At 41.0% G+C, this 20,082-nt stretch overlaps 1 protein-coding gene across 2 annotated transcripts in view; it reads left to right on the forward strand.

Annotated features, from left to right (window-relative positions):
- SV2C (synaptic vesicle glycoprotein 2C) overlaps positions 1-20,082 on the forward strand; it is a 261,367-nt gene that overhangs the window by 150,890 nt on the left and 90,395 nt on the right. The gene's annotated exons all lie outside the window — the stretch shown is intronic.

Here is a 20,082-nt window from a genome sequence, read left to right on the forward strand (position 1 = left end):
TGCAAGATTATTGTAATTGAAATGGTTCTCAGGCTTCTGGGGTTCTCTATCTTTCTCTCTCTCTTTCTCTCTCTTTTCTTTTTTTCTAGCCTGTGACTCACATTTTTTTCTAAGGCATTGTATCAGTGGTTGCAGGCTGCTCAAGGGATCCAGACTTTTGCATTTGTTGAACATGTCAAGCATTCATTAAGTACTGCACCATCAGGGAGAATTTCCCTGCTATTAATCGTCGATTCCAGCCAAATCAGATTCACTTGGGTGTTTCTCAAAGAAAAGCCTGTCAGCATGATAATGGTTTGAACAGGCTGAGCTGTATGGTTGAAGTGTGACAGGGGAGAAGACAGGGCAGAAGACCCCAGAATTGGTCTGTAACTCACAGAGGAATCACGCAGTGGAGAGGCTTCGGAAAATTGGAAATCTGACTGTCATAGGTAGTGGGGTGAGCTGCCTGATGATGCACTTCAGGAAGGCTCAGCAGGAGGGTGGGGAGGATGGAAAAACCCATAACTGAGCAGCTAGAAAATTAAGGCAAGGAAACCATAAATCTGCCCTCAAGACTGCCACGGTTTTATGTTTGAGACTGAGGTCGCTCCCCCAGGGAAAACAAGAGGAACTGAGAGGTGAGAGTAGGGGAAAAACACCCCTCACTCACCCCTTGAATAAAAACTTTGGTGTCAGTAGCATCCTGTACTAATGTTTATTGAGCATTTATTATGTATCATACTTCGTTCCAAGAAGCAAAGATATATTCTTTAATTTTTACAACTATTCTATGAAGTAGGGCATTAATATTATCTATGTTTTACAGGTGAGGAAACTGAGGCCGGGAAGTTAAATGGCTTGCCCGAGGTCACCCAGCTAGTAAGGTGGAGGAGCTAGGATTCAGGGCCATGCCACGCCTCCAGACACTACAACCTTAGTGGCTTTACTATGTGGTTTTCCATTCTGTTGGGCTGACACCCAAGAAGCCACAGGTACTCACTGTGGCCCATACCCAGCTTTCTGTCAAACATTCCTCAAGTTCAGGGGCAATGCCTTTTTCCCTCCTTCCCCACCCCCAAAATGGGTCCTCCAAATGGCCCAGGTGAGAAAGCAGGGAAATTTCTAGAAATATTTGCATAAACTTTGGCTGAAAGTGGAAACCCCACCGACACCCATCCTCCATCCTCCCCACTCTGCTGCCTGTGTCTGCCAGGCTGACGATCCTCACCCTGGTGCGGGACAGCCATGTGGCCATTCAGAGCTCTTCCCACCCCCATCCAATTTTGCAGTGCTGTTGGTTGCTTCAGAGCTTGAGGATCTCTGGACAGACAGGATTTGCTCTCAGGTTTCACATTCCTTCCTTCCTTCAGGCTGGACAATTAGAAATCAGTAGGAAGCAGTAAAATGGATACAATGAACTATTCCTTCCAGGCAGGCAGCCCAAGCTGTTGGCCCTCTTATTTCCATTTGGACCGGGAGCAAGTCCTTCAGTGGGGTTAGTTACTAGGAGCCACGTCAGCTGACCCTCAGTCCTTTAAGACTTTCCCACCTTCGTGCTTACCTGTACGTAAGTTCTTTGTCACTTTCTGATGAAGTCTGAGCCTCCAAATCCCCAAGCTAATGTGTAGTTAGCCCCTACTGTTTCCTGTTTAGACAGGGCAAGATGGCACCCAGCAGAGGAGAGAGAGGACATATATGCGGACTGGACAGTGCCCTTATCCCCTGGGGGGCTCGCATAACAAGGGCGAAAGCCCTCCCTCTTTCTCAAAGTCATGCTGAGGCTGGACCTCAATGACTGAGAAAGAAGAGTGATGGGGAGGATGAGGAGGTTGGGGAGAGGAAGCTTGAACTAAAATTCTGAAGTACATGAGATATTGTATGCTGGTGCAGTCATTCTGGAGAACAATCCGATGATGCTTGTCAAAATATGTAAATATATACACACCAATCAAGCATACGCCCATCTCTAGTATGTACCCGGAGAAATTCACATGTAAGTCATGAGTAAGAAGGTTCACAACATGTTGTTTGTGAAAGGAGAGAGTTAGAGAATCTGTCAGTCCATCACTAGGGGAATGGGTATGCACAAGGCAGTGCAGTACTTTGCATCAATGAGAAACAATGATGGTAATTCGACACATCATAAAAGCAGCTGAGTGTAAAGTAAGAAAAATGTGAGGACTATATCATGTTGCCATTATGTAAATGAAAAGACACAAATTTATCTTGCAAGGATTTACTCACATTCAAATCCACAATTAAAACACATTGGCTATGATGGCAGTCATGGAAGAGAATGAGAGTGAAGAATGTTCATAAAAGGGATAATTAACAATGCACATTATTTGCACAATGCTGTATCAACAGCATCAATGATGTGGTACCATGATGTGGTCGTGGGGAGGGTAATGAATTCCGTTCTCTGCACCTAAGGTTGAAAAGAAAATAAAATGTCAAGAGTTTCATTGGAGTTCATTTTAATTATTCATGTAGGCAATATTGTCTGAGCATAAGATTTGTAAAGAACAGAAATAACACAGCATGGCTGGGCGTGGTAATCCAAGCACTTTGGGAGGCCAAGGCGGGTGGATCACTTGAGTCCAGGAGTTCGAGACCAGCCTGGCCAACATGGTGAAACCCCACCTCTACTAAAATTACAAAAATTAGCCGGGCGTGATGGCGGGCACCTGTAATCCCAGCCACTTGGGAGGCTGAGACAGGAGAATCGCTTGAACTCAGGAAGCAGAGGTTGCAGTGAGCCAAGATTGCACCACTGCACTCCAGCCTGGGTGACAGAGCAAGACTCCGTCTCAGAAGAAAAAAAAAAAAAAGAAAGAAAAGAAAAGAAAGAAAGGCAAGAAAGTAAGAAAAGAAAAGAAATAACATAGTCCTGGACTATGAGTCAGAGGCTATATTTTCTTACTTACACCTTTGCACCCTTGCGTTCTCGAAGCCTCAGTCCTGACACACATTAACTAGAAAATGTTTATTGAATTCTAACATAACCCCCTGAGTTCCTGTGTAAGTAATTTGCAGAAGCCAAAGAATGGATTAGAAACTCTCTGAATGAAATTTCTCTGCCCAGTGCAGGAACCTGCACGGTTAATTGGTGCCTGTGAATACAGTACAGTCGCAGTCATTTCCAAGGTTACAAAACACCCCCTCATTGGTTCAGTTGTTTTTCTTTGGCCTTCAAAGACCTAAGTGTTACAGTTACCATTCTGTGCAATAGATCACTAAAGTTTATTCTTCATGTCCTACTGAAATTTTTTACCTTTTAATAAGTATGTGAAATGATGGATTTGTTAATTAGTTTGATTTAATCATTTCACAATGTAAGCATATGTTACAATATCACATTGTACCCCATAAATATATTAATATATACAGTTATTATTTGTCTATTTACAAAAAGATCCAGGAGTTAATGTACTGAGGCTTGCTGCAGCTCATGGCTGATTTTATTTCTTCTGGTCTTGGGAAGTTTTCTATTGAAATATTTTTTATGTCATAACAATGAAACTGCATTAATTCACAACATGGAAGGACAAGCTCTTTTAGGGAGACTTCTATGTACATAATTATTTTAAGCAAATGTTATTTTATTTGTTTAATATGTCATGCATTTTTATAAGCCGGAATGTATTTGAGCATATCAGTTTATAGTATGATGTGGTATGTTATTCAATAAATATTTAAATGTGAAGGAACTAGTAATTCAGAAACACCTATGACATGTTCCTAGAATTGCCTCACACAGCAATTTAATCTTTTCTCTTTTTGCTGCAACAAAATTAAGTGTATCAATTCACACTGAGCAATAGGGTCACTATTATATCAGTCTGTGCATGTTTCTGAAAAAAATTATGACTCAAATTCTAAAGCACGATTTATAAATAACATGTCCATTTTATCAAACTCACTGTAACATATTCCAGGTGTTCTTTCAACGATCTTATACAAAAGATCTGGCAAATTTTCTTAGAGGAAAGCTTTCTGGAATTTTTACTCAGTAAGAATCAAATGCTTTGTGTCTTTGGTACTGTGATTCCAGAATTGGAGGAATCCAAAGAGATGAAGTTTTATTCTGATATCATCATAACAACCTGATTTCAGCCTTCTGTTTCTCCTGGTTGCCCACAGAATCACTGCTACCGTCCTTAAAAACAAGCATCCTGGCCCTCTGTAAGAGCATTATAAATCATGGTTTCATTTTAGGGAAAAGGTTATTGATTTGCTCATTTTCCCCTGCCTCCCTCTGATGCAGACTTTAGTGAGAAATTGAAGCTTCCTTTATGAAGTATATCACAGCCAATCAAAAGTGTGGCCTGTGCTTACTTGATTTATGATGAAAGGTGACATGAGTGAGGGATTTCACACTGCTCATCCTACAGTGACTGTAATCAAGAGATAAAAGCTAGAGCAACTGCACATGCTGGCCAGATTTCATCAGAATTATTTACTGCATTTGCTAAGACAGGGACATTCGATCAGTTTAGATGGAAGAACTAACACAGTTAAAGGCGATGCATTTGTGTTTCATTTTGCTTTTAAGCCAGCTAACATTCCACTTTTCCTATCGTAATTAACTTGGCCTTTTAAGATTGTACCCAATTGTGATTTGCTTTAAGTGATTTTTTTCCACAAAAGGATCAGAAAAAAGACAAAGGGAGAATTATCCATGGAGAAAAGGGCAAAAAAAAAAAAAAAAAAAAAAAAAAAGGAAGTAAAGTAGTGATGAGACATTTAATGATGTTTTTGAAAGACCTAAAGTCAAGGAATAAGTGAATATCATTAGTAAAATGCAGAAATGCCATGAAATGTCTTGGCAGCAAGGTAAATGAGGCCCCGTTAGATTTTCTTTCTGGTTATGTTATGGATTTTTCTAAGGCATGATATACATTGGTTGGTAAAGGGAAAGACAGCAAAGCTTTCTTTATCAGTGGTGAAAGAAAACATGTCTGAAGCTGGCACATTTGCAGTATGATTTTAAGTATATTTATAGAGAGAGATTGAAATTACAAATAAAAATAATAAAAATCATATCAATGTAAACATTTACATAGGAAGAGTACTGCAATGTGACTAAATGTTTGTAGTGCGGCCGAAACTCAGAACACAAAATTCTATCACTGAGGTGTATTGTGAATGCTTATATGGAAAATCCCAGGCTATCAATTTCACATGGCCTTTGCTTAGTGCAAAAAAAAAAAAAGGGATTAAAATTTTTTTTCAAGCATAATAAAACGTCTGTGGACCCATTTTCAGATCCAGAGAAAAACATTATGATTTTAAGAATCCATATTTTTTTTCCTTTCCATTTAGCTCACGCTTACTTAGCACATTTCATTAATTGCGTCTCCTGCAGCTGAGCATGACTCTTTTTGCATCTAAATTGATTAAAATAGAGAACAGTTGGTGATATGAGTTGTCTTCCCCCACTGGTTCTATATGAAATTGAATAATTTATGTATTGTAGAAGACAGAGTGATCTTAATATAGAAATTGTATTTTGCAGAGCTCAGTGGAGGTTCCCACGTTTTCTTACAAAGAAACTGATCTTTTGCCTTAGCTGAGCCGTTTCTTCTCTAAGATAAAATGAGGTAACTTTTTTGGTGGCACATACTCCACACACCATGTCAGCAGCATACCCAAAGACTTCTAAGACAACTCTTTAGTTATCAAACAAAACTGGCTCTGTGGCATAATGGATAGCACGTAAAAGTTACTTCATAGCTTCAGAATACATTTTACCTTTTATAGTCAATATTGAAAATCAAAGTAACATGTCCATAGTCCTAAAAATCCAATACACTAGGCTGGGCATGGTGGCTCACGCCTGTAATCCCACCACTCTGGGAGGAAGGCAGGTGGATCACCTGAGGTCAGGAGTTGGAGACCAGCCTGGTCAACATGGTGAAACCCTGTCTTTACTAAAAATACAAAATTAGCCAGGCATGGTGGCAGGTGCCTGTAATCCCAGCTACTCGGGAGGCTGAGGTAGGAGAATTGCTTGAACCCAGGAGTGAGAGATTCCAGTGAGCCGAGATGGTGCTGAGGGACTCCAGCCTGGGTGACAGAGCGAGACTCTGTATCAAAAAAGAAAAATCAAATACACTAACAGATTACAATGAAAAATTGCAGTTCTTTGCCCTTCCCTTCCTACCTGCAATTCTTTCTCAAAATTCTTTCTCAAGGGTAGCCACTTTCAACCCTTAGAGCTGTTTGCTCTGTACTTCCTCTGTACTTGCCTTGTTTTTTCTAGATAATGTAGATATGCTGTTATTCCTTGATGTATCTGTGTTAAACATCATCTGCTGTCCAGCATAGAAGTTAAGAATTAGTGCTCTTAGACCCCCTCACCACCACAAAGTTCTCCTTGTCCTGTCCTCTCAACACAGTTACATCACAATGTTGGGTTAAATCAGTATCTTAGTCCATTTATGTTGCTATACAGGAATACCTAAGTCTGAGCAGTTTATAAAGAAAAGAGGTTTATTCAACTACGGCTCTGAAGGCTGTACCTGGCATCTGTTTCTCATAAGGGCCTCAGGCTGCTTCCCCTCATGGCAGAAGGCAAAGCAGAGCTGGCATGTGCAGAGATCACATGGTGAGAGAAGAAGCAAGAGACAGAGGAGGTTGCTGGCCATGGTGGCTTATGCCTGTAATCCCAGCTACTTGGGAAGCTTAGGTGGGAGAATCATTTGAATCCAGGGGGCGGAGGTTGCAGTGATCCAAGATCGCACCACTGCACTCCAGCCTGGGCAACAGAGTGAGACTCTGTCTCAAAAAAAAAAAAAAAAAAAAAAGAGAGAGAGAGATAGAAGGGAGATGCCAGGGTCCTTTTAACAACCAGCTCTTATGGGAACAAATAAAGTGAGAACTCAGTCATTTCTACCACTGCAAGGAGAGCATTAATCTATTCATGGTAGATCTACCCCCATGACCCAAACATTTCCCATTAGGCCCCACCTCCAACATTGGGGGTCAAATTTCAACATGAAACCAATTGATATGGTTTGACTCTGTGTCCCCACCCATATCTTGCCTCAAATTGTAATCCCCATAATCCCCACATGTCAAAGGCAGGAACAGGTGGAGGTAATTGCATCATGGGGGTAGTTTCCCCCATCCTGTTCTCATGACAGCGAGTGAGTTCTCACAAGATCTGATGGTTTTATAAGCATCTGGCATTTGCCCTGCTGGCACTCACTCCATTCTGATGCCCTGTGAAGAAGGTGCCTGCTTCTCCTTTGCCTCCTGCCGTGATTGTAAGCTTCCTGAGGCTTTCCCAGCAATGTGGAACTGTGAGTCAATTAAACCTCTTTCTTTTACAAATTCCCCAGTCGTGGGTATTTCTTCATAGCAGTGAAGAATAGTGAGAATGGAAAAACACACCAATCTATACCAATCAGTAATCAGAATTTACATTATTCTGACTTCTACTGAACCAAGTAGTATTTTGAGTATGATTACTTTCTCATACAACTTCTGTCTTTCCTGGAGTTAACAATTATATTGTGTTTTTATTTGTCTGGTTTTCTATGTGTGTTTCACAAATTCTTCCCATATCTGTAGCCTCATAGTGTAGGTTTTCAACATAATGAAATGTATTGGGTGAACTATCTTCCCACCATTTTTTTACTGAAGACATTTCTCCCAGAGTTCTTGGTCCTTCCGTTTCTTAGGTCTGCTGCATATCTGTCACCTGGAACTTCTCTCCACTGCTCTCCTGAGTTGATCTATTTCTGGAACCCCTGGACTTTCTGACTTATACCTTCTTTTTGATGAAGTATAATCTTTGGCAATTTCTATAGAAAAGTTAAACAGAAGTTGGTCCCTGCACAACTGACAGTGTCTTTATCATACCACATACTATATTGATAGTATGGCTGGACATGGAATTCTAGGTTGGAAATCATTCTGCCTCAGAATGTTTGAAGATATTACCCACTATCATGTAGCATCCAGCATTGTTGATAAATCTGATGCCTTTATGATTCCCTTGGCTTTATATATGACCTGTATTTTCTGTGAGTTCTTATCTACTCTTTATCTGTGGTATCATGATCATAATATTCACGTGTCTGTTTCTTCTCTGCACTTTGCTGAGACTTATTGAGCCATTTTAATTTGAAGGCTTATGGCCCTAGTCCAGGGACTAACACACACACACACACACACACACACACCTCACCACCATTTTTTTTGTTGTTCTCACTTTCTGGAATGTCCATCTAATGGGTGTTGTACTACTTGGATTGATTCCCTAATATTTTGATCTCCTCATTCCTACTATCCATCTCTTTGTCTTTTTGTTCTACTTTCTAGGAGCTTCCTTATATCTTCCAACCATTCTATTGAGTTTTTATTTCTGTTATTACTATGTTTTTATTTCTAAGGAGGTGTGTGTGTGTGTGTGTCTTCTTTGCCCTTTTTAATCCAACCTTTCATTGTTTCATGGCTGTATCATGTTCTTTGACATCTCTAAGGGATTGACTACGAGATTTTGGGATGGGAGTGATCCGCGTTTTGTTACCTGTAGTATCTGTCTTTCTGAGTTTCTTTTTTTCTGTTGTTTTGGTCTCTCTTTCATGTTGGACACTCGCTTAGGTATCTGAAAGTCTTCAGCTATCTATTAATATTTAAGGGTGAAAAACCGGAAATCTGACTGAAAACCGAATAAGAGGATCTTGTCAAATAGGGTTGAGGGTGAGGGTGTGTCACAGTCAGGCGTTCTAGCAGCAGGCAGCCTTTTAATTAAAAGGAACTCTAAATGTTTGAATTTGTTTCTTTTTTAAAAGACTATTTTCTGTGAAAACGAACAATTCATTTTCCAGCTTGGAGGAGTAAGCCTGACTCCTGGGGTTCTGAGAAGGATGTGGAGGGGAATGCTACACTATTCACACTGGTGAAAACTTTGACTTAAATCCTCTACTTTTAGTCTCACACTTAACTCATTTTCTTTCTGATTGATTTACCCAAGTCCAGACTATTGCAACATGAGTGAAGGGTAGTCCTCTGATTGCTTGGCTGGGGAGAGGTCTGAAGGTCTGCCCACTGCATTCACAGGTTTTCGATGAATTTCACTATTTTCAGCCCGTGTCTCACTCGTATCCTCCTAGGTATCTGGTGCCTTCAACATCTGACCCTTTTGGGGTCCTAGGGAATAAATAGTCTTCCTCCCGCTTTCTGTATGTCCTGGCGCCACAGTTTCCTTGGCTCCACTAAGCCAGTTATTCTTCCTCTGTCTGCTTGCTGTCTTCCAAAATCTTGTCGAGATCTCATCCCTCATTATCTCCTCTCCAGTTTTCTTTGCTCTTGTTCTTTATTCCTTTACCCTTATGGAGTGGTGTTTGAAACGACAGAATGATATTTAGTCTGCCATGTCCATTGAGCAGTCAAGAATAAGTTCTCCATGTGGAATCAAAGGAGATAGCAGAGGAAATAAATGCTGTATTTGTGCTCTATTGCTGCATAACAAATCACTCCAAAACTCCGTGGCTTAAAACAATAACCATTTATTATTTCATGGTTTCTCTGGGTCAGGAATTTAGACAGTGTGCAGAGGAGATGGCTTGTCTCTGCCGTATGATGCCTGGGGTCTTTGCTGGCAGTATTAAAGGCTGGGGGCCTAGTATTATGTGAAGACTTATCTAAGGCTGAAGGATCCACTTACAAGGAGGCTTACTCACATGGCTACCAAGTTGGTCCTGGCAAGTTGGTTCATCTCCACATGATCCTCTCCCCAAATGGGCCTCTCCACCCTGCTCTAGTGTCCTCACTATCAAAGGTTAGCACCCCCTAACCCCAAACTAATGATCAAAGTGTAACTAAGGCAAAAGCTGCAATGCATTTCCTGACCTAGCCTGGGATGTCACACACTGTCACTTCTACAGCATTCTGTTGCCACCCATGCCAGGCACAATTCATTAATGCATGAATCCCAGGTGATGTGGATAGCTAGGGGCATCTTGGAGGCTAGCTATCACAAATGCCTAACTCCCAGGAGGGATATCTTCTTCCCTTCTTTGCAACATGATTTTGTGTTGGAAAGAAGTTAGAAAAAATATTTTCCTCCCTGTCTTAAGCTAAAATGTTGGTGTTTTTGTTCCTTTTCCTTTCTTATGCTTTTTGTTCTGCAACATTCATCAAATATTGTGCCCTTTTTCTTCGAAGTCTTGAAAGATGAAGAATGTGAAAGCAAAAGAAAAGAATCTAATGCCTACTATTTGTCTTCATGGCACCCCTACAGCATAAAATTGTGGCATGTGTGAGGGAGAACATAGTGTTGGTTCAGTGCCAGCCAAGGGAGACTGCATTCCCACGCCCCCACCCCAAATGTGGCAAGTAATAATTAAACAGCAGTTGCGTGATAACTTCTGCTTAAAGCAGATGTATTTTGACCACATCACCTGTCCCCTGATATCAGTGTAGCTGTGTAAACAGTAGCATGTACATTACCAACCTTTTACCCCAAGCATCCCCTTAGGGTCTCTGATTCTGCCTCAGGGTTCTCTCCGAAGACCTCTCATCCCCACACAGACTCAGCCTTGAAGTGCAGGGGAAGTAACTAACTAGGAATCAACCCTCAACTAAAAGACAACAGAAGGCAGTGGATAATTGTCCTCTGGAGGAACCATCTGTGACACATTCTACATGGTTCCTTAGAGGGTCCCCAAGTGGGACTGAGTCCCTCTTGTTCCTAGCAGTAAGCAGTTCTGTTATACACTCTTTATATGCTTTTCCTCCTTTCCTCTCTCACTCTCTCTGATCCTTCCACCTGTGCGCTAGGTTCACCTCTCAAGTAAACCACCTGCACACAAGTCCCTGTCTCAGGCTCCATCTGGGGAAACCAAACTGAGATACCACCTCAAAACACAGAATTTCACGAGGCTCCAAATGCCTCAGAAAAGTAATGTAAATATAAAGTGACCAATTTTTTGAAGTATATTAATCCTAGTTATGACACTACAGGCAGATGCCAGATAAATATTTATCATTGATTAGGTCCACTATTATTAAAAATACAAACTCCCAGATCCCACCCCATTTCCACTGTTTTTTTTTTTTGAGATGGAGTCTCACTCTGTCACCCAGGTTGGAGTGGCAGTGGTACGATCTCAGCTGACTGCAACCTCCACCTCCCAGGTTCAAGCGATTCTCCTGCCTCAGCCTCCCGAGTATCTGGGACTACAAGTGCGTGCCACCACACCCAGCTAATTTTTGTATTTTTAGTAGAGATGGGGTTTCACCATGTTGGCCAGAATGGTCTCAATCTCTTGACCTCATGATCTGCCCACCTCGGCCTCCCAAAATGCTGTGATTACAGGCATGAGCCAATGCACCCAGCCCAGTTTGCACTTTTAATAAGGAACCCTGGTGATTCTTATGTAGATGGTTTAGGAACCACACTTTAAAAAATGCTGGCCTCATGGCTTCAAGTAAGACATGTTTTGTCTTATTGGTACAGAAACAAAATGCTGCAAGGTCACACAGATAGTGGGTATAGAGCTAGAGTTAAAATCCAGCTGTGTCTGACTTGAAGCCATTCTCTGCACTGATCATCTGCATAATCTTGGAGCATTTTGTTTCTTCATCAAGAAAATGAAGATGATGCCAGATGTGGTAGCTCACGCCTGTAATCTCAGCACTTTAGGAGCCTGAGGTGGGAGGATTGCTTGAGGCCAGGAGTTCAAGACTAGCCTGGACAGCATAACAAGACCCCATCTCTACAAAAAATTTTAAAAATTAGTAGTAGTCCCAGCTACTCAGAAGGCTGAGGCGGGAGGATCCCTTGAGCCTGGGAGTTTGAGGCCGCAGTGAGCTATGATCACACCACTGCACTCCAGCCTGTGCAACAGAGCAAGACCCCATCAAAAAAAAAAAAAAAAAAAAAAAGACGAAAAGAAAGAAAGAAAATGAAGATGGTGGCATCTACTTGTTAGGTCATTACTAGGATGAAATGAGATGAGCCATGTAAAGAGGTTGGTGAAGGGCAAGGCACCATAGCAAGTGCTCAGTAAATGGTTGCTGTGCACACACAGAGCTATAATACACTTGCACTACAGAAATGCATGGAATCAAAAAAAAGGGCATGTTTTCTAAAAACAGAGTTAATCTGCTAGGGACCTACAAACCTCAAGTAAAGGATTCCACAAGAACACTCTTAGATCAGTTCTACAGTCAACAAATGCTTATTGAGGGGATTTTATTTCCTGGTATAGCTCAAAGACTTCCTCTGAGGGTTTTTCAGCTGAGTGCAGGACAGCGGCTGGGAGCACAGAGACAGTCCTGCATGAGCATCTTCTGGGCTTGCCATAATGCTTTTGACTGGGAAGAGTGATTTTTTTAAAAGATGGCTTTTCCTGGATCTTTTTCAATTTGTAGTAAAATACACAGCAGGATTCTGAACACATCTCATTGTATTTTCCTGCTGCATACACCCTTGGCTGCTCAATAAGTCACTGCCGACTGGTACCAAAGCCTCCCACCTGCTCTCTTTGATTCTGCTTCTGTGCCCTGCAGTCTGTTCTCAACAAGACAACCAGTGTGGTGCTTCAAAAATCTAGATCTTTTCTGTCATTTCCTATTCTTGACCCCCTGTGTCTCCTCATCACACTTGAAAGTAAACCTCAAGTCCTGGCCGGGCCCTCCTTGGCTGTGCCCAGTCAGGTCCTGGCTTACCTCACATCCTCCCACTCCAACTCACATGTGGCTCTGCAGCCACAGCGGCCTTGCTCTGCTCTGAATATGCCGAAAACATTTCCCTCTCAGTGCATTTGCACATGTAGTCTCCTCTGTTTGAAATGTTCTTCTCTCAAACATCCACAGGGACTGCCCTCTCTCTGCATTCAGTTCTCTGTGGCTTGGAGAGGCCATCCCTGCCCACCCTACCTGAAATAACTAAAATAGCACACCCATTCTCAGCCCAAGCCCCTAGCTCCTTACACTGAATTATAACACATATTCAATATGATGTCTTCAGTTAGAATGAAACTCCATGTGGGCAGGACTTTGTCTCACTTACTGCTCTGTCCCCAGGCCTAGAAAAGAACCAAACATGGTAGGCTCGCAAAAAGTAGAATGAGATGTCAAATGAAGTATTTCTGCTGTGGATTGGGGCTTGCCAACTGTAGGATATCTTGCTTAATTGACAAATGATTTATAGAGCCCCTGTTATACACAAAACATGGTGCCAAGGCAAAAGATGAGTAAGACCAAGTTTCTGCCTTCAAAGAGTTTTGGTCTTGCCCAGTGCTGTCCAATAGAAATATAACATGAGCCACAAATGTAATTTAAATTTTCTAGTAACCACATCAAACAGTAAAAAGAAATATGTACCATTAGTCCTTATAGTTACCTTATTTTAACCCAATAAATATCCAAAATGTCATTTCAACATGTAATCAATATAAAAATGAGATATTTTACATTCTTTCTTTGGGATTATCCTTTAAATCTGGTATGTAGTTTACATTTGCAATGCATTTCAATTCAGATGCAAGTTTTTATTGGAAACCCTTGTTCTATATTTAGAGTCCATAAAGTTTACAAAATGTCAGTTCATATTCAAGTTGATCCAAACATACTTAATGGTTTTTGAATAACTGAATCAAGTTAAATTCATCAAAATTAATAAAAGTCCTAATTCTGTTTCTCAGTCACACTAGCCATGTTTCAAGGGCTCAATACCAGTGGCTAGTGGCTGCCATATTGGACTAAACAGTCCAGGTCTAACAGAATAGATGAGGTGTATAAATGTGGGGAAGTGAATACATTCATGAAGAGATCATATAAAGAAGAGAGTCAAAGTCTGAATACTGCCTTTGTACACATCCTCTTCCTGACGGGAATTGTCTCTTTCTTTAGGACTCAATTTTTATGTTAGCTTTTCCAGGAAATCTTCCATGGTACCCCCAAATTGGGTTAGTTCCCCCCAATGTAAGATCCCAGAGTACCCTGTATGTCTACCATCTTCCGTTTGCCCTGCTATGTTTCAACTGCTCTCTATAGATTTATATTTGTATTTCCCCCGAGTTTGTAAACTCCATGTGGTCAGGAGCTGTCACTGTAAATTCCTCAATGCCAGATTCTCAATAAATTTTGTGGAATGAATGAATGAATGAATGGAATGGCCAAGACTTGGAGGAAGAGGGAGAGGAAGGACTAGCCCTGCTAGAATGGAGAAGCAGGCTGTGGAAGGGGTTCCAGGATAGTGCAAGGACCAGAGATGAAGACAGAAGCTCAGTTCATGCAAAAGTCACCCGTGGCAAATGATTCTGAAGAGTCCAAGGAGATGTGAGCTAAAAAAACATGATCAGACTTAATAAGCAGGAAGCCACTTTTATGGGAGCCTACATGAGACAATCAGATTAACCTAAGCTCAATACTTTTTTTATAAGTTCAAAAATGTATTGACATCCTTGGTTTAAGAGTTTTAGATATTTTAAATATTGTGAGTAGATTGGATTCTAAGGCCATGGCCCAGTTTTAATGTCTGGTCAGCTGTGGTTCTTCTAGTTACTGCAGTCTCCACTAATGACAGCTGTTAAATCTGTATGCTAATTGAAATTGGGAGCGAATTGTAGCTGGCTTGGGGCATTTCGTGTGATTTATGGGCATCTGATCTAAAGATACTTAAAGGATGGAATTATTGGAGCCAGGAAGAGAGATGTGATTAATCAAAGAAGACAATTCCGTAAATGGCCCACTAAAACACTGCAGTATAAACTAAAACAGGAACTCTAGTTCCATCTATTGAGGCAGGGGAGTGTGTGTGTGTGTGTGTGTGTGTGTGTGTGTGTGTGTGTGTGTGTGTGTGTTAAAGGGTATAAACAGGATATAAAAGGATTTTTTTCCAGCATATAGAGATTATGGTTGGGGGATTCTCAAGGACGTATATTTATCTTTTAAGTTTGCTTACAATGTACCCATCACCATCAGGAAATGTCAAGTTCCTAGCCCTGTGATTTCATCCTGAGGACTCCTGGGAGTTAGGGGAATCACCATGTGGGGAAAAAAAAGACAATACCTTTTATTCAAATTTTTAAGGGCCAGTGTGAGTTTTAGTCTTTCCATATTCCTGAGTATTCATTCACTTTTATCGTAAGGCCTGTGGGTCTGCGGTTACCTTTGTCAAAATTACTGGCACTAAGAAACCAGGATGCAAGTTAAAAGTTCTCAGTATTTATCTAAATAGAAAAATAAGTGACTATCAGTAACGTATAAGTGATTGTCTTGAATAATTGTTTATTTGTGCCTTCAGAGTTAACCTAGACTCATGTTCCTCCTGTCCAGTGTACCCTCTTATTTATTGTTGAAGACCTAACTCTGACAGGCAGCTAGACATTTTTTTCAGTAGCTATGGACCATTAAAACAATTGGTCAGTTAAGTCCTTTCAGGAGGAAAATCTCTGACTTGTTTGTAACTGTGTAAGTAGGCATCTTCTGGGTGCACACAGCACAAATCCTAAATAGCAACACACACACACTCACATACACACAGCAGAAGAGAAATTCTTCTTAGAAAATCAGGTTAGAAAGGGAAGAGGGAAAAATTATGCCCAGCAAAGCAAAACATAGTGGTGCTGCTTCCCTCCCCATAGACACTAAGACTCAGTGTCCCCACCTCTGTCACCCTCCCCTATCCTACATATACACACGCACCCATGAACATGCATACATGCTTGCTTTTTCCACACTAATGCCCCTTCTTGTGTCAACTCTAACGTGAAAAGAATCTGGGGCCTAAGTCAGTGGAATACTCACAGAAATGGAAGCCATGGATGGATGGTATGGGTGGAGGTACGAAGAGAGTCAGGTGGCATCTTTGCTTTTCCTCTGAAACTATCAAAGAAATGATTAGGAATGATATATGTGCTGAGAGATGTATTGATGACCTTTACAGAATGGAAATTGAAGAACCAGAGATTAAAGATTAGAAACTCAAAATCTTTTAGCCCCAGAGTGTCCCAGTTCCCTAATTGGTAAGACAGGGGCCAGTGAGGCAGACGCACCTCGAAGAAGGATTAACTAAGGATCACAGTGCTGTATTGACCTTAGCAAATGCTACAGAGGAGAGGAAATAACTGAGCCAGAACAATGATTGTGTCTTATGACCTGCCGTGTGCAACAGATGGGACGCTAAACACTTACAGGTACTTTTAATTGAATGATGCTTTCCCGTGGCCATATGCTGTGATTATTTGTATGCTTCCTGTTCATGCTTTATTCATCTGTAGTTGTCACTCACTTAAAACCAACTTTCCCGTTCCATATCTAGGGATTGAAGTGGATACTGTGAAGTGTGAATGAGAAATAGAAAAAAAATTGTTTGCTGAGTACAGTTCATTTTCTCCTGCAACGTGATTATTTATTATCTGTGTGCTTATTTCAGATTATGAGTTATTACTGCTGGTAATGCCTGTCCTTTCTTCCAATTGCTGTGCATTGGCACACAGGAGCAAATATCAAATGCCAAGGGGAGGGTAATGCAACATCGGGGAACTAGGGCAATTCTAATAATCTATTGGGAAGAAAGTCTGTGCACTTGAATTTTGAATTTAAGTCAAAGTTTTTAACAATTGTGGACCAAAAGTAATCTTTCCTTTTGTATTAAAACAGAAAACAATTGCACCAACCAAAGCCTCCACAATGCCATATCATTAGCTTCTAAGATTAAATTTGACAATATAAGACTACATGCATGCTAATATTTCATAAATAAATAATAAGGCATGCAAAAGTCAGCCATCCCTTCCTCACCTGGCAAGGTGTTTGATGATAGTGATTATTAGGTGACTGAAAGAGAATAAGCAAGGCCATAATGAAGGAAAGAATTTAATTGCCCAAACCCTGGAGAGTTTTTGGTTCAGAGCTGCTAATGATCAAGTTATATGCATGTCTTATTTGCCATTAAAATGCTGCAAAACTGGAAATATTCTTAAGGGAAGAACACAGTATTGTGTACTTTGGCCTGCCACGCTCATCTTTTATCAAAAGATCATCTAGAACCCCTCAAATGCATAGCCCACATGTTCATAGACAGCTATGTTAATTTGCTGGGGCTGCCATAACAAAGTGCCACAGACTGGGTGGCTTCAACAGCAGAAATTCATTTTCTCACAAATATGGAAGCTAGAAATCTGAGATCAAGGGGTTGGCAGGTTTGGTTTCTTCTGAGGCCTCTTTCCCTGGCTTTTAGATGGTTGTCTTCTTGCTATGTTCTCACATGGTCACTTTGCTGTTTTCTGTGTCCTAATCTCTTCTTCTTATGAGGACACCAGTCATCTTGAATTCAGGCCCACCTTAATGAACCCATGTTAGCTTAATTGCCTCTTTAAAAGCCCTGTATCCAATATAGATCTGAGGTACTGGGGGTTAGGGCTTCAATATATAAATTTGGAGGGGACTAAGTTTAGCCCATAACAGCGGTCATCTTTCTAGCCCAGTGCCCTTCACACAGTAGGTGCTCAGTGATTTTTTTTTTTTTTGAGAGGGCCTTGCTCTGTCACCCAGGCTGGAGTGCAGTGGTGAGATCTTGGCTCACTGCAACCTCTACCTCCTAGGTCCAAGTCATCCTCCCACCTCAGCCTCCAAAGTAGCTGGGATTACAAGCATGCACCACCATGCCCAGCTAATTTTTGTATTTTTAGTAGAGACAGGGTTTCACCATGTTGGCCAAGCTGGTCTGGAGCTCCTGACCTCAAGTGATCCGCCCGCCTTGGTCTCCCACAGTGCTGGAATTACACATGTGAGCCACCATGCCTGGCCTCAGTGAAAAATTTTTGAATGACTGAATGAAAAGAATTAGCCGGAAGTTCCTGTGTTGAGAGAAAAGGGTGGGTATTATTAGGAGGAGTGTGGTGAGGCTGTGGTTGCAACTGGACTACTCAGAGAAAATAGCAATCAATTTTTTAAAAATATTTACATCCTTAATCAACCTGGAAGAAAAGTAAAATTCTAGATCCCCTGTAAAGAGACAAGGAGAAAGGGCTTGGATAGTCTCTCTTTGAGGGACACAGTTGGAAGTACACACACAGGAGTTCTCCAAGAGCTGCTTCTATCACATCTTATGATTTAAAGCTGATTGCAAGCAATTAGCAGCTACTCTGAGTTGATGAAAATGTTAAGTGGGTGGTTCTGTAGTAGATTTTGTTTACTCTAGAGCCCATTGTTTATTTTAATGCATTCAAACAAGAAATGCCTGATGCTAGATGTAAAACGTTTATCAATTTTACATCTCCCCATAGTCACAAAGTTTAAAAAAAGACCATGCGAAGTAAATTGGAAAGATGCACGATGCAGTCCCATTATCCATTAAATATTCAACATTGGCTTTGGAAAATATTGTAGCACTGTAATTTAAAGCCAATTTGGGTTGCATTTTAATAAGATTTGAGGCTTTTGAATAATTGTGTTAATACCAGCAGCTGCTTTTATTTGGTTAGTAAGATGACTAATTTTATAATGAATATCTTTAACAAAAATATACTGAAAATACCTTCATCTTATCATTAAGATGTCCATTTGTACAGGTTTCTCTTTAACATGAAAAGATAGTGTGAGGATATCACTGCCTCCCTCTGCTATGATGAAAATGATGGCAGGTAGGTGTGTGTTGCTGATGTGCATGGCTGTGTTTTTGTGCAGTGTCAGTGGCAGCACTGAGCGAGACCCAATCGAAGACTCTGCAGAGCCATGGGGTATATAAATCTTCAGAGTCTCTGACTCAGTCAACCATACAGCAGCTCAATTTTGTGCCACAATCCTGGTAATGAGATTTTTCAATGGTATTGGCTTAATATTAACCCTCAATGGGAACATTTTATTCTGAACATTTGGTTTGTGGAATGATCTTTCAGTTCTCTCTCAAAGTCACTTCTCCACGACATATAAATCAGGTGTGAAATTCAAATAATTGAAGACCTTAATTCTTCATTGTGTACCCAAGTTTCAATGGTTACTGCCTTGGTAAAGAAATGTTGGCAGGTGCTACATCTTTGCCTCACTCTCTTCTCCATGTCATTCTGGCTGTTCTTTTCTTGCGGGTCCTGCTTTTTTAAAAATATGATGAAGAAAAGTTCAAACCTAGCTAGTAAATTAAATAAAATACCTAACATTGCTATTATTTAACTTGATTTTTGTTTCCTACATGTGTTTTAAACCAAAAAATATATATATATTTTTAAAATGGGACATCAGGGCTCTCAGCAATGCCCTGACTGAAATCTTGCCTCTCTCCTTTGGCACACTGTGGTTTATTGTTGTGGCTGTCATTTCACGTTGTTGTTGCTACCTCATTTGCACTAAATAAGCGTTCTGTGGAAACAGCATCTGAGCCACTGCTTTCCACCTGTGTTCTAGATGCATTCAATAGGTTGTACTAGAGGAAAGGTGCTATGTGTCCACTTGGAAAAACTGCTAGAGACACTCTTCCTCTTTGAGTCATAATGGATTGGGGTTCACCCCTGCCCCACTGCGAGCAGCCTATCTGCACTTGATTGAAGTTGTCTGAGAAAGGTCTCCGCTCCTGGGTCAGCGTTAGAAGCCTGGAGTGAAGGAGGAACAGGCTACACTGGCTACACTGGCTCAGTACTAAGCAGAAAACAATATCGTCAAGAGCAAAACCCTATTCTTTGTAGCCAGATGGGCACAGATTAATTTCTCTTGAAATCTCAATGGATGTTTTTTTTTTCTTGTGATTCTCTTTCTATAAAAGAGAAGATTAAAAGGACTTCTTGCCGTTGCCTACAAGAAGGGCAGCCATCAGCTGTGTATTATGAGAGCTCTTAAGTTACTTACGATCTGAAAACTACCAGGTAGACCCCACACCTCCATTCCTGAGGTCCCATTGTTTCCCCGACCCACTGCAGTTACCACAGCATATGCATCAGAAGCATTTCCCACACCTGGGGAAATGTAGTAGCATGTTGATTCAGAAGTGATTCCCTTTAAATACTTCCTCTTATGTCATGCATTCCTCTTATGTCATGCATTATTATTCATGTCACTCACTATCCTGAGAAACATTGTAGGGTTCCCCACACATAAAACAAAACATCACAGCAGCCATGTTTTCAGACTTTGGCATGCAAT

The sequence above is a fragment of the Nomascus leucogenys genome, chromosome 18, assembly GCF_006542625.1.
Source record: "Nomascus leucogenys isolate Asia chromosome 18, Asia_NLE_v1, whole genome shotgun sequence".
Classification (NCBI taxonomy): Eukaryota; Metazoa; Chordata; class Mammalia; order Primates; family Hylobatidae; genus Nomascus; species Nomascus leucogenys.